Source organism: Sceloporus occidentalis, unplaced genomic scaffold (assembly GCF_023333645.1).
Source record: "Sceloporus occidentalis isolate IW3139 unplaced genomic scaffold, rSceOcc1.0.p SCAF_15, whole genome shotgun sequence".
Classification (NCBI taxonomy): Eukaryota; Metazoa; Chordata; class Lepidosauria; order Squamata; family Phrynosomatidae; genus Sceloporus; species Sceloporus occidentalis.
This window is the reverse complement of record NW_028316995.1, coordinates 11,249,685-11,264,363: the sequence shown is the minus strand read 5'-3', so window position 1 is coordinate 11,264,363 and position 14,679 is coordinate 11,249,685.

The window sequence follows — 14,679 nt, the reverse complement described above, 5'->3', positions numbered from 1 at the left end:
TAAAAAAAAAATCCATAAACCAAAAGAAATTGTGATGTAGAACTAAACGGATCCTTTCTGTTATGAATCCAATCTGTGCCGTTGTTACCTCTTTCTTTGGGTAAACTTTAAAACTGTGCTTTGCTTATACATATACTAAAACCTGGGACGAGCTTGGCTCCCTAAAGGAGAGAGGGAATGGCATAGCAAAGATAACGATGTGGTTAACCAAAATATAGACTTCAGTAAGCAGCACCCAGAATACCGGCAGTAAGTGGACAGAACTTTATTGAACACTAAATGGGGCCATAAAATAAGAGATTATACTGTATATCCAGCATCACCGTCAGAAATCCCAGGTATGCATATACTACACAAGTATGCAAATGTTTGGGTCAAATGAAGATTATGGATCACCCCAAATGTTTGGACTTCAAGTGACATTTTAACCAGAACTAGACCCCTTGTTGAACTATGCACCAGTATGCATCTTTAATGGGCATTATATGTCATCTATGTGATCCCATTTTGCTAAAATACTAAATGTATGGTCTGTTTTAGGGGACTATATTACTGGGCCAGTTGAATGGGGTTGCCTCCTGGGCTGAATATTGCCAGCCATTCCCTACGAAGATTGGTTAAAAAAAACCCACAGTGACACAATTTGGCTGTATGTGAAAATACTGTAAGCGTTAACAAAATCTACAATAGTAATACACACTGATGTATTACTGTTGTAGATTTTGTTAACGCTTACAGTGCAGGTAGTAAGTTAGCTATTTTTCTATTAATAAAAATGCTGACAATTACTGAACACATCACTTCTGCAGCTGCAACATACGCACAGACCTATCCATCCTCCAACTGCAAACTTTCAACAAACTTCTAACTGTCTGGCATTAAAACACATTTCTTCAAGAAAAGAAACTTTGCATGACCCTCAAAATGCTATAAAACGGTTCTAATATCTACCAAACATAAATTTTATGAAACAGATGTTCTTTAAATATTCTAAATGCTTCTAAAATACTATTTGCATATGCCAAGCATTGCTTCACGAAAATGTCTTGTATTAAAGGAAGCTTGAAAAAGATGTAAAACATTTCAAGTATTCTGTAAGATGAAATGAAGTTGACATTTCCACAGTATCATATCTATCTTAGTGTGTTTAATAAAATATATTGTAACAAAATATTTCATTAATTATATATGTAACATGTTAAGTGATCTGATAAAATAAGACAGGAGCATTTTATGTTAATTTTAAAAAAAAATCTATGTATTTTCTTAACTGAAGAATGACTGGACTTCTATTAAAGGTGCTGTTCCAACTTTATAAGTAAATAAGTAAATAAGTTATAACTACTGGCACTGTTGAATGGCCAAACCCTTCACAGAAAAAAAAACTTTAATCATGTAAAATGCTCTCTCCTTCAATTTTGGGGAAAATGTTTTATTGTCATGTGACTTGAAAACACTGATAATTTATTGAATTTTAAAGGGAAAAAATCTTTATTTACAAGACAGCACATAATATTTTGTCTAATCACAACAGTAAAAAAATTTACTGTTGAAATATACAGCAGCATTTTCCAATTAATGTATTATCAAAAGACCTGCAAAGAGTGAGAAGATGAGGGAGTAATAGGATAAAGGAGTGAGTGAGGGAGATGAGTGTATATGTTAGCATAAGTGTGCATGTTAACATGTGCATGTATGTGTAAGTGTTTTTATTAGCATGAGTGTGTATGTAGGTTTGTGTATTAGCATGTGTATGTGTGTTAACATAAGTATGTGCTTGAGTGTGGGTTAGTGTATGGATCTTTGTAGCATGATTGTATATGTGTTAGTGTGTAAAATGTGTGCCAATGTGTATGTTACCAAGGGGCCAAAAGGTGCCAGCCCTTCCCTGTATAAAAGCCTCCTTAGAAACTTAGGCTCAGATATGCACAGGAAAAGTAAGCGGGCCAGACCTCCTCTACCTCCTAATTGAATGAAGCTCTCAAGAACAGGGGTCCTCTTCTCCTTCTGTACCAGCATTTCTGTCAGCACTTACCTTCATCCTATCTGTGACGTCCCACTATAAACCATTTATAGCGAGGTCCTGGAAACGAGTAGGCCCCATCCAAGCCTAACTTGTGGTGAACACTAACATGACCGTGTGTCGTTGCATGTTGAATGTTGACCTAATTTGAACCTGAAGATTGGCTACTTAAACCAAGCGTCTTCATTTCCGTACTTCACCCTTGGTTGGTGTTGCTTAATGATTATTTCCTGCTTATCCCGATTTGTCCTGTTGCTCCGTGAGCCTACCTAGTGATTCTGTTTTGAAGCTCCAGACCTTTTGTTATTGAGTCAGCTAGTTTCTTGGCTTTGCCTCTTTCTTGACCCAGCTGGTATCCTGACCTCCAATATTTTCTCTCATACCTCCCGACGTTAGTTCAGCTCCTGCACATTCCACTCTTGGGTTCCTGTATACAGTGAAGTTGTAACAATTTATTTTATGTTCATGGTATTGTTATTTTTGTATCTTTATTTCCTTGTAACAGTGCATTCTAATTCTATACATAAAGTGATGCCCAAACACTGATGTTTCTAAATTTTTTTTAGTATTATCTCTAGTCTTACTTATAATGATGTAGATCTGCATGTTCTTCTAATATACTTATTTACATACATTATAGTAAAAAGCCTGAGGTTAGCAGTAATTTAAAGTCATGTGAAATAAGACCTTTAAACGAGTACATAATCACTCTAGAAATATTTTGTGAAGTGAAGTGAGATCTTTTATCAAGAAGAACTATCAAAATCATTCAGTTTTTTATGCATCATTATATTATTTTGAGTCCATTATTTTTATAAACATTTAAACAAGGACCTTTGAAAAAATTTAGCTAGGAGAGTAAGTTGAATCCAAAAAAAACAAGACACCATTTGAGATCCGTTTTTTAGCTAATGATTAATTATGCATGTTTATGCATAATATATTATATTAACATTTTTTTTAGACCACACCGTTACTATTTTGGAGCCTAAAGTGTCCATCTGAAACGTCAAGATTCTTTTATGCTACCATAAGGTTAAAGAGTGTGTTAGAAAACATTTTTAAAACCAAGTTATAAATATAACCAATGCAACATAATCGAGATGCTAATGATAGAAACACATGTATGCGTTGGTTTAGGTATATTTGTCTGATCTCACAACAGCTAAACAGTGGAACAAAAGAAGGTATTTAAAATGTTTCCATGGTATATGTTTTAAGGCCGAGTTGTTTTTTTTGTTTTTTTTTTTATTCATTTCATTCCCAAGAAGTGAAGCAAGATGTATTCTGATTAGTGTGTACTTTAATGTATCATGTACGAAGAGTCCACCTTTCACATCAGGGCCATTAATTTCCCCCCAGTATTATGGAAAAAGCAGGTATGGTCTCTCTGTGCTGATTGAAAAGTGATGGATTGTTTTTATGTAGAAAAAAAAACACATTGTTTTCTTTAGCTCTGCAGGATATTATGTTTGCAAAATTCAACAGTGAAATATTATGCATATCTACAACTGGCTTCTTGCCAGGGTTTCACAAAAAAAAAAATCTTGGATCTTGAAACTGCATTCCACTTACATCCAAGGTGGCCAGTTCTTAAGATACGGCTGACTTTGTAAACACAAAAGTGCGTTTTGTGGAAAGCTCACTTGAGTAAGGTCCTCTAAACGATAGGGCTCATAAAAAACTGTTTGCACCTCTTTCGGAAAGAATTATTTTGTTATTACTCACTGTGAATATGCAGTCATGGTAGTAATAATATTTATACCCTGCATGGATGGTTCTAGGAAAAAATATTACCTATAGAAGCACTGCACAACTCCAGTCCTCAAGGGCCGCAAACAGGCCAGGAATTCTATGTATACTTGCCTGAAACCAACTTTAATGGCTGACATTGGTGTTCCATATTTTAATATTTTAAATCATGTGGAATCATTGTGCGTGAGAGAATACTGTGATTTATTGCGCAAAATTATGAAAGATGGAGTTACCTGTAGAGGCTTGGCTCAATGACTTGTATAAATGTTTAAGAGATACTCCAGCCATCATATGTTCTTTAATTTTAATGTGGTCCAACGTACAAAGGTAAGGGGTTCTGCAGAATCTCCCTATGTGGATTAGTCTCTTTCCCTACCCCCAAGCTCCCAGGCATCCAGGAGTCACACACATGGTATAGTGACCACAGAGTTGGCGACATCACATGCACGAAATGCTCACCTATTGCTTTCCTGCCGCTCAGTGGTGCAAAAAAATGTAAATTTGGTGTAGGGTTTAAACATATTAGCACTAAAAATAATTAAGCTGTGTTTATACTTATGGTTCCAAAAGAAGACTGTACTTGTCAAAATATGTGTAATTTGTGTTGATACAAACTGTTTACGAACCATGTGGTAGAAAGCTCAGGACGTTTAGCTGGGAAAAACTATCCTGTTTGACTATCCACGCATTCTTCCCCTTCATGTTTGCACAATTATAGCAACAAATTCTATTAAAAGCTATACTTGCCAAATCAGGCCACTTTACTGTTGCTCGGAAATGGAGAGACGTCTTACAGTGTATTTTAGTATGATAAGGGTTGCTACTAATGTTCTATTCTACATTAGCTACACGTATACTAAGTAGAGGGAGCAGGAGAAGAAGCTTGCTTAGGTCACTAGAACCCTTGGGGATGGCCTTGAGGGTAGAACAGGATACTGCTGGAGGTATTTTTGCTGTTTGTTCTACCTGATATTGGGGCTTTGTTGCCTTCTAGTCAATCTGTTTTGTTGGATTCTAGTCAAAATGCTTTCAAGATTTGCACCAGTTTAGATACATTCCATACATTTTCAGAAATCCAGCATATGATAACAGCACATGCAAACAAAAAGACACATATATATTTGTTACCTGTTATTAATTATTAATTGCTTGGCTGTTTACTTATTTATTACAGATTTTCCTATGCATGGTCCATATTGCTGAATATCACACTACAGCTGTGTAGAGTTAACAATTTGATCTTCAATGCTGAAGGCAGACATGCACAAGTTCAGCCTCGGCTTAATCAAATTGTATGGCTCAACAATTTTGAGGAGCTTAGTTGGTCTAGTGGTAGGTTACTACTCAATATCAAACCTTGTTGTGTGGCATAAACTCTTCATGTTTTATCCCCGTTGCATGGGTACTGATGGTGTGTAGCAATGATCTGCTTAAGGTGCTAATGTATCCAACTAAAAAGACAAATAACAACAGTAGATTTAAGCAGACATGTACTGTATGTTTCAGACTCAAACCTGGTATGTGTTCAGTCAACTTTATCTTTAATGTTGAAAGGCCTAACAACTCCTAATCGACATGCAATCAGGTAGTATGATGCATACAAGCAAATTGTGAACGTATCATAATGTATTTTAATTGTTTTCCTACTGTTTTTAGCAAAGTGCTGGAATGGACGCTTGTAGTATGACAATGTAGCTTGATTAGCTAGCTGTGTGAGTCCAAATTCAACTCACTGGGTGAAATGCTGAGGGCAACAAATCACATCATATCCTATTATTTCATAGGTGTTGTTATTTGAATGAAATTCAGAATATTACAAGCATTTCTCGATTTAAATGCAAAATTAAATTATACAATTTTAAACTTCATGATTAATGGGGTGTATGGACTATATGTGACCTACATGAACCCTTAACATTTTGTTGGGATAAGTTATAACTTTGTTAAAGGCTGGCTTTTTAAGTAATGAGAATCACTTATTAATACATTCCTTCAGGTAAGGTAATCTACACTGTCAAATATTATAGTGTATTTGGTGATCATCACAATCTCTTTGCCTGTGCCTGTATTATATATTATTTTATCAGAAAAAAGCTTCCCAAATTTTTGTTGTGTATTTGATAAAATATGCCTGTAAAACATGTCAAACACAAATCTTTAGTTTTTGTCAACAACTTCAATCTAACAGCAGGTACACAGGTTTATGCAAACTGCATTTCCGATCCTGTCAAGCCTTATGACAGTAGAAGAGGTTTGAAAAAGATTCTATTTATTTTAAATGTATATTTGTGGACAATGGTGTATCTGACTGGTACTTATGTCATTTTATTTTGTCTTTGGAATGCGCATATGTCACAAAAACATAGTTTAGAAAACATTGGAACTGGAAAAAAACATGAAGTTAAAACAAAACAAGCCTTACAAACAGAAATAGGTATCAGTCTACCCCTCAAAACAGGCCGAAGAAAGAGATACCAAGCATAATTGAGAGTGACCATGTACAGGAAATATATGGTAGTGGTCTTGTATGAGTATTATTCTGGCTTTGTGCTGCCTGGATTCATTCAGCAATATGGCACAATCAATACTTTGGTGGAATAGCACAATATAGTATTTAGCGTCTAATAAATTTGATGTGAAAATGTGTGAAAGATGTTGGTCCGGGGGACTAGCAGACAGAATGTATGCTATATATTTTCTTACATACAGTAAAAAAACAGTACAAGGGCTTTTGCACAATAGTTCAAGGCTAATTTAAAGTGTGATGTGAATTTTTTTAAATGTATCAGATGAGGAATTGTGGAATGGGTGCTGGGGGGAACAATAGAGGGCACTTTCCTCTTCCTGGAAATTTAAATAAGCTCACTGTAGCAGCAGCAGCAGTGGAGGGAAAAACAGTGAGCTTTTTAGGAGTGGGTTAACTAGACATAAAGAGCAGAAAAATAACAAGAGAGTGCAGCAAAAAGTGTTTATTTAATGCTGTACACCCCCTGCTGTCAGAGTGGTTTGGTCTGCTCTGTTCCTCTCCCTCTAGCTGGTCTCCTCCCTTTCATTTCGGCAGCTGCTCCTTCACAGGCACAGAGTCCCTGGCTGGGCAGAGACACAGTGTGTATGCTACAGACGCAAGGTAGTTTATTTCAAACATGTATTGCAGCTAGGGTTAGTTAATACATTTCACATGACTCTCAGGCAGTCTGGAAAAGCATCATGAAAAAGTGACTTGATTGCCAAAGGTTAGCTTTTATATCATTATGGATTGGTACTGCAGCTGTGGGGAATGCACATCTCATGATACTCAGCCATCCATTTGGTTGGCTAAACATCATGAGAAATATAGTAACAGCACATGTTCTATTTTGGTTCCAAGTCTCTATGTCTTTTTTTCTACTACCCTCTAACCACCCTTTTTTGTAATACCTCAGAATGTTTGCTGTGCACCAGAGAGCTACACTACACAAAAATAACTTTTCTTGACTGCAAATCTTATGGTGTTGAGCAAGCAACATTGCTGGTTGATTATTATGAGAATAGTGGCTAGTAACTGTAGATAGGGCTATTTTAGGAGGGGGCTACACTAAGTTTACAGTACAAACACTAAGCTTTGTTGCCTACATATACAATAGTATTCAGCCTGCCAGGTTGCTAGCTGAACTTCATAGTTTTCTATTAATGCGTAACTAAAATTTGCCTCCCATCAGGAAACCCCTCTCCTGAGCCAACAAAGGTAGGCAATGGTTAGGAGGTTCTTATTCTTTCTTCATCAGCTCCTCCTGGCGTCTTCTTCTTTCTTTGTCCACTTCTCCGTGGAGATGGCCTCCAGATGAGCTTCCACAAAAGGGCAGAGCCTCCGGACACTCCCTCTCCCACAATTGGTAGAACGAGGGAGAGGCTGTGCCCATGGCCCCGCCACATGAGGATAAGAGTAATGCAGATAAATTTACAGAGAAAGAGAGGTGCAGAAACTCCTCTCTTTCTCAGCAAATCTGTCTTAATTATTCTGGCCTCCCAGTGAACTTCGGTAAAAGGGTAAAGCCTCTGGGCACAGCCTCTCTCACGTTCCTCCAATAATGTGGTTGGCTTCACTGATGCAGTCATTTGCCTGTGATGTCATCAAATCACTGAATTGTTAACATGTTATTGCAAATTAAAGCAGAACATTAGGATTAACAAACCTTATTGTTTTTTTAAGATTTGATTAAAATTAACACTGTAAAATAAACAATACCACATGCATTTTATTTTATTTACACAAAGAGGGGTAAAGCAAATGAATTATTGGCAAGGAAATAATTCACACACATCTGTCTGTGGATGTTTTTTCTTTTATTTAAGAAAAGCAGTATTTAAGAAAAAAGAAGCAATGAACCTCTGTTTAAGATATAAATGGTGCAGTATCTCAATCAATTGCTTTAGAATTTTTTTTTTCCCCTTTGCTTCAAAATTAACATTTAAAAACTAGTCTGTTCATTGTTTGCCCTTCATTCACCACGTTGTCCCAAGAGGCATTTTCCTTTTCATTAAAAACTGCCATAACCTTTTAAACCCAAAAATGATGGATTGCTGTTTCATTCTTCCAGAATATAGCAATGGTAAAAATCTCACCAGTTTCTGTTCACTCCAGTCATTTCTACTGCTTCCTGTTACATATGAACTTTAACCCTGTATTTGTTTGGTTCACGTGTTTAAAAGGTTCCAGTTTTTCTAAGCAATGCAGAAAATGAACACACACACGTATATATATTATTAGTTTAAAAAGTAGATAATAGTCACAGATAGAATTGAACGCAGGCGATGCCGCAACTACAAAATGTCAGGGATTACTTGTTAAGAAAAATGAACAGGACATTCAGCGTTTCTTGGACTTGGCAAGCAGCATGTTAGTGATGGAAAGGAGCATTTTATAATTGGATTTCAAAGTAATTTAGCAAATCAGATAAGGGATAATGGGCAAATATCACAGGTTGGGAGTGGAACAGAAAGCAACACAATATCACGTGGAAACGCCAAATAAATGTAATGTAAAATCAGACTGCCATCCACAGGAGATGAAGGATGGATCGGCGCAAATAAACTGTTGCTGCCTTGCAGTAATAATAAAAGTATTGCTATGCTCGAGAGAAAATGCAAATAATCGTTGTTGAGCCTTATGAACATACTAATTGTCATCCTCCTCCCTGTGTCAAAAATCCGAATATCTCTAACATAATTCTATTTTACTGAAACAATATCCACGCATCCTCATTATAACTCTATCAGAGGCCTACGTGGAAGACATTTCAATGTCTGAGTCTTATTTCTTGAAATGCTTCACAGTTTATCTCTTGCTTAGACAAGATTTTTTTAATTATTTGTTTCATATATTTTTTTTATTTTGCTTTAACCAAAATCAGAGGAGTTCTTTCCCTCATAAAAAAAAGTGCAATGTTTTTTGGTAATTTGTTTGTTTTTAGTTAATCGCATTGGTAACTTATGTTGCTTATGTTAACTGTTTGATGGTCAGCAAAATGTGCAAAGAGCAAAGTGTACTCCGAAGCACGCCATGCCTGTATTTACACTATTAAGGAGATATGGCCTAAAGAGGGGTTGGTTGAATTTTATTGCTAACCAATATGAAATGTATATTTACAGCTTGGTGTATTTACTATATATCCATTAAATTGAGGGACAAAACTATTTTTATTCACACTTGCAAGTGCTTGGCTACCCCCTGCTGGGCAGTAAGGTCACACTACAGCACAAAGGATACAAGATTACTGGAAATTTTGGTCACTTTTAGATTAAACCATTGTGAATACCACTTTGCATCTACACCGGTTCATCTGCAAGACCAAGAGTTCAACCCCATGGAAATATATGCCAATATGAAATAGAGCTAACTAATGAAAAATATCCTTAAAACATGAATTGTCTTAAAATAAACCGCACTAAAATAATTTGGGGGGTGTTGTTAGACTATATTTTGTCCAATCAACATTTCTGGAGAGGCTAATAAATGTATTTTTATTAATAAAGATGATTTAAGTATTTAAATGAACATGCTCTGATTCTATTACACACAATACATGCTAATATTATGTAAAACACTCCAGCCATCAAATGCACTTTAATGCATATGATAACACCTTTAGATGTTTTTCCCTTGCAAATGCATCGAAGGATTTAGTAGGAATCCCCTAATGCACTTGCACTTTTTCCTCATCCCATAACCCAGAAAGTACGAGCCACAGTGAAGACAGGGCTTCATGTGAGGGGAAAGATCGCAAGCCGCACTGATGATAGGTGTCAGTGTGTGCATGTTTATGGTTAGAGCATGTGTAGGTGTGAGTGTATGGTGTTAGCATGAGTGTGTGTGTGTCACCATATAGTGTTAAAGTGTCAGGGCTAAGACTAAGAATAGTGATGTGAAGGAGAGAAGAGAGGGAGATGTGTATGTGTTGTTAGAGTGATTGGGAGTTAGAAGGCATTTGAATGCTAGCATGTGTGTCTATTTCAGTTATAGGGGCATTGAATATATACTGCACCCACACACCACTAACTCTAGGCACCTCTAGGACTGTGCCTACCTCACATTGCCTGTATAGTATGCAGCAGAAGTGGAGTACTGAGATATTGCACCATATGTATATATATGAATAAATAAAGTTACAAACCCATTAAAATATACAGATAAGCTCTTGTGGACTTCAACTCCCGTGACCCTCAGCTAGAATGATAATCAGGGTCATTAGAGTTGTGAGTCACAAATTTGGGTGTGCCTGAGAAAGGGTGGCATATTTGGGGGAAAATATATGTTGCCTTAATGGTGTTTCCTTGGTATAATGAATGTACATAGTCTTGTACGTCTACTCTGTTAAATGTTGGGTTCTGTCCCCTGTATGGGTTTGGGAGCAATCTACATGTATGGAGAACCACCTATATTTGATAAAATATTTATCAGTTTAGAAAAAGGAACTCCCACCACACTTCAATATGCTTTATTGCTCTATGGTTTTTAGGAATATATATATATCTAATACATATGTCATAAAAAGTCTCATAAATAGTAGACATGTCCAAATGGGCCAACTCAGAATTTTTAAATCCGTTGCCCACTGCCCACATTAACTCTCACACTCTCTCTCACTCTCTCACTCACTTTCACTCTCTCTCTCTTCATCTTCTACCTTTTATCTTCTTCCTTCACTTCTCTCATCTTCCATGGCTTCGTACGAATCGTCAATTTTACCAAAATTTGGTAAATTTGCAGTTCGTACAAATCTGAATGCGCAAGTCTAATAAGTAGTAAGTTTATCATTTATTGTTTCATGGGAGTACTCACCTACTCAAGTGTCACGCATCAGTGCTGTGTTCCGTCTTGCAGCATGTAATGTAAATGCCTAAAAATGCCACAACTGGTGTCAAATGTCCGCACACAAGCCACATATTGTCACAAATATAGCAAAATGCTTCATGTACGGTGCTTATGATGTTAGCTCAGGCCCGAACATACCTGAGGACCTGTGTCTGAAGTCAATCTGGAAAAAGTGACCCAAAATGGTAGTGAAGGCTGGATTTACTGATGTAAATCACACTGGTAAAGCAGGCAGACATTGCTTGGTATCTTAATGACAGTACATGTATGTCACATACCATGAAAAAAATGGAGGTAGTTCCTCTTTAAGTTTGTAGAGCAGGTGTTCTCATCTTCTACTGAAAATGAGTGCTATGCATGTAGCAAACTAATTGAAGGCACAGGAGTCATATAATATGAATAATGCACATGACATTTATGAAAGTCCAAAAAGCTCACTCCAATGTGTATTTAATATTAACGTATATATAAGAAATTTACATGATGTATCTCATAAATTTGATTAAAAGTGTTTAATTGCATTATACTGAGTGTAACATAAAAGTTACTTTGTGATATATGGATCGACAGATTCCTGCAGAACATACAATTTAAGCATTCTGTTGAGTGAGCAGAAATACAGTGTCCTTCAATTTATATTGGAGCAGTATTTTTTTATAACCTTAGGATGTATACTATAACCGCAAAATTAAAATAAAACATTTTCCATTTCTATTTGCTGAAAATTTACAGCAACCACAAATATTATATTTAGGTGCAAATCAAGTTCAACAATCTTTTGGATTCTCCTAAACAGTATTTAAGCGACTACAGAATGTCCACAAGATATATAATTTCCTGTGATTTTTGGTTTTAAGATTAAACATTGTAATTTATGACACTAAAAATTTGTTCTATTATGTGCAATATTTTAGCACCAAGGTGATTATGTGTATACATGTGTATACATTGTTTAATGGACAACATGTAAAGGAAATGGCAAAAGAACTGCAACAGCAAGAATTCTTTTTATAGCAGAAGAAATTAAAAACACTTTAAGCTTTTATGTTTGCAATCTAACCTCTTGTGTTTTTATTTAATTGTAAGTTAACATAAATGCTTTGTTATTATTTTTCTAGAACATAGGTACCTGCATAAACAGCTCAAAGCGCTACCTGCAAGCCAACATATGTCAAAATAATGATGCTGATAAAACTGATCCTATTGGAAATCAATGGATGTTAATTGTATTTATCATGCTTATGAAAAATAAGGAATAGGCATAGAATCCTAATATATGACAATTAAACACTGGACTTAAACATACCTTAGTGGTGTTTCTACTGACCGGTCAAGTGCTTCACCACTAATATAACTGTTTAATATGGCTTTGTAAATTATTTTTTGCTTGTTCCTACCAAAATGTATATTACCACTGTCAGCTTGGAAACCCCTACCTGCCTTGAAATTGTTACCTGAGCAAAATCTTGCTGTACCCAAGGTGTATGACTTTTTACATTAAACTGTCTTCAGAAAACCCACCTTATTAGTGAGTTTGGTTGTTCCTCGCTATTATTCCTCACACAAACAGCTGTAACAGATAATATTTGTGTTTCAACCTACATGTTAAATAGATGATCATTAGCACCTGTTTCGTATAATGGCCCAATCATGGACCTAACTATATGCCTACAAAACCTTTCTTTGTGCAATTGTACCTAGAAGAATTGATGCTTCCTTTAAGGCAAAGGGTTTCTTGTGTTCACTCACTTTGCATTTTGTTAAATATTGAATTTTTTATTTTATGTTTTTTATTAAGAAGACTGTGGAACACAATATGATAGTAAGCATGCCATTTAGTGTTCTAAAAGATATCCTTTGACATGATCAGCATGATACTTAAAAATACATTGACACAGTCATCAGACAAATCACAGTCAATATTCAGGTGATGTAACAACTACAAAATGAAACATAGTTAACGAAAATAAACATAATGAGAATAAGGGGCCCAACCTGAGCATTTTGAGTTTGCTTACATTTACGGCTATACCAACTGATTTCTTGCTTATTTCCCTCTGAACGAGTCCTCCATGCCCAGGCGTTCCCCCATATCCCCCCCACAGCTATTCCCCTCTCCCAGAAGCAAATTCATAGTACAGGCTTGAGGCCAAGAACTGATGCCATACCATGCGTCTACTAGCATGTTGCTCACCTCCAGCTGAACGGAACGAGTCTCCCATCCGTTTCACAAATTCCGCCCTGCATACCCAATCCAGGATCTTGGACAAGTCTGACTGTCTCCAAAGGATTTTGCTGCTTTCAGCAGATGGATCAACAGAGGTTTTCTATATTCATTTATTTGGCTATACCCTTTTGACTACACAAGTTCTCATCCTACCCTAACCCTTTTATTGACAACGTTTGCCCGTAGGTTGTGTTCACTTGAGAGAACGAGCTTAGCCCTGATACCCACTGGATGAGCCAAAGAGGAACATGATTGTTAAAGACAAAACAACTTTCTCTCATAGCCTATTCACAGTCAACTAAGTCCGCCCACTTACAAAGTATAATCACAAAGCATTGATACCTCAACTAGATTAAATATTGAAGGATTTACATGCAGATTTCTCCTTGTTATTCTCAATTTCATCCCTAGCAGGGGGCAGTGATTGGTAGGAACAGGGTATGAAAGGAGATTTCACAGCACACATGGATTTTGTTGCCTGTGTTAAGCACCACATACCACTAAAAAAAATGTAAATTAATCTTTATTTTACACTATTGGGTGTTTCCACGGTATTGTTGCACAGGGTAATTTATGAATGTTTATTTCTAGTAGGTATTGGGTACTATCGTTACCCTCGCTGCGGGTTGTCACACATCTTTTGGCCACCTTTTATTCTTTACTTTACATATCCACACTGGCAGAATTATTAAAAAATAGAAGATATGCTGATCATAACTCACTTATGTTAAAACAATTAACTCTGGAGAATGTTTTATTACTTGACTTTAAGAAAAAAAATCAGACTACATCCACATCTGGAAGCAAATGTTTGAACTTTTTTTTCTTTCTAGAAAATACCCTAAGCATTCAATTTGGAGGGTTTTAACATTCCTTAAGGGACTAGGGTCAACATATGGTTCAAAGTGTCCTACTTTCCCCATATTTTACACCAAATTCCAATTACACAAAGTAAAGGGATTGAAAGCCTGGTTTACCTTGTAAGTGTCAAAATAATTCAACATCAAATTCATAAACCAGTGGATGGGGAATATTTTTTTGTCACAAGGGAATGGAGAATCATGACAATAGCAAGTTGTTTTTATATGCCAGGGCAAAAGATTAAAGAGCTGGGAATTATGTAAGTAAAGGCATAATCTATGTTTCCTCATGCATGGATTTCCCAGTGTGTAGAAGCTTCAAATCGTACCTGTTCAACGTCAAAGTGTGAAATTGGGAAGCAGTGGATATTTTTGTCTGCCAGTAGTAATATCACTTGACATAACAAGGAAAATAACAGCAGTACAAACTAACAACATAACAGAAAAATGTATTTTCATAAAT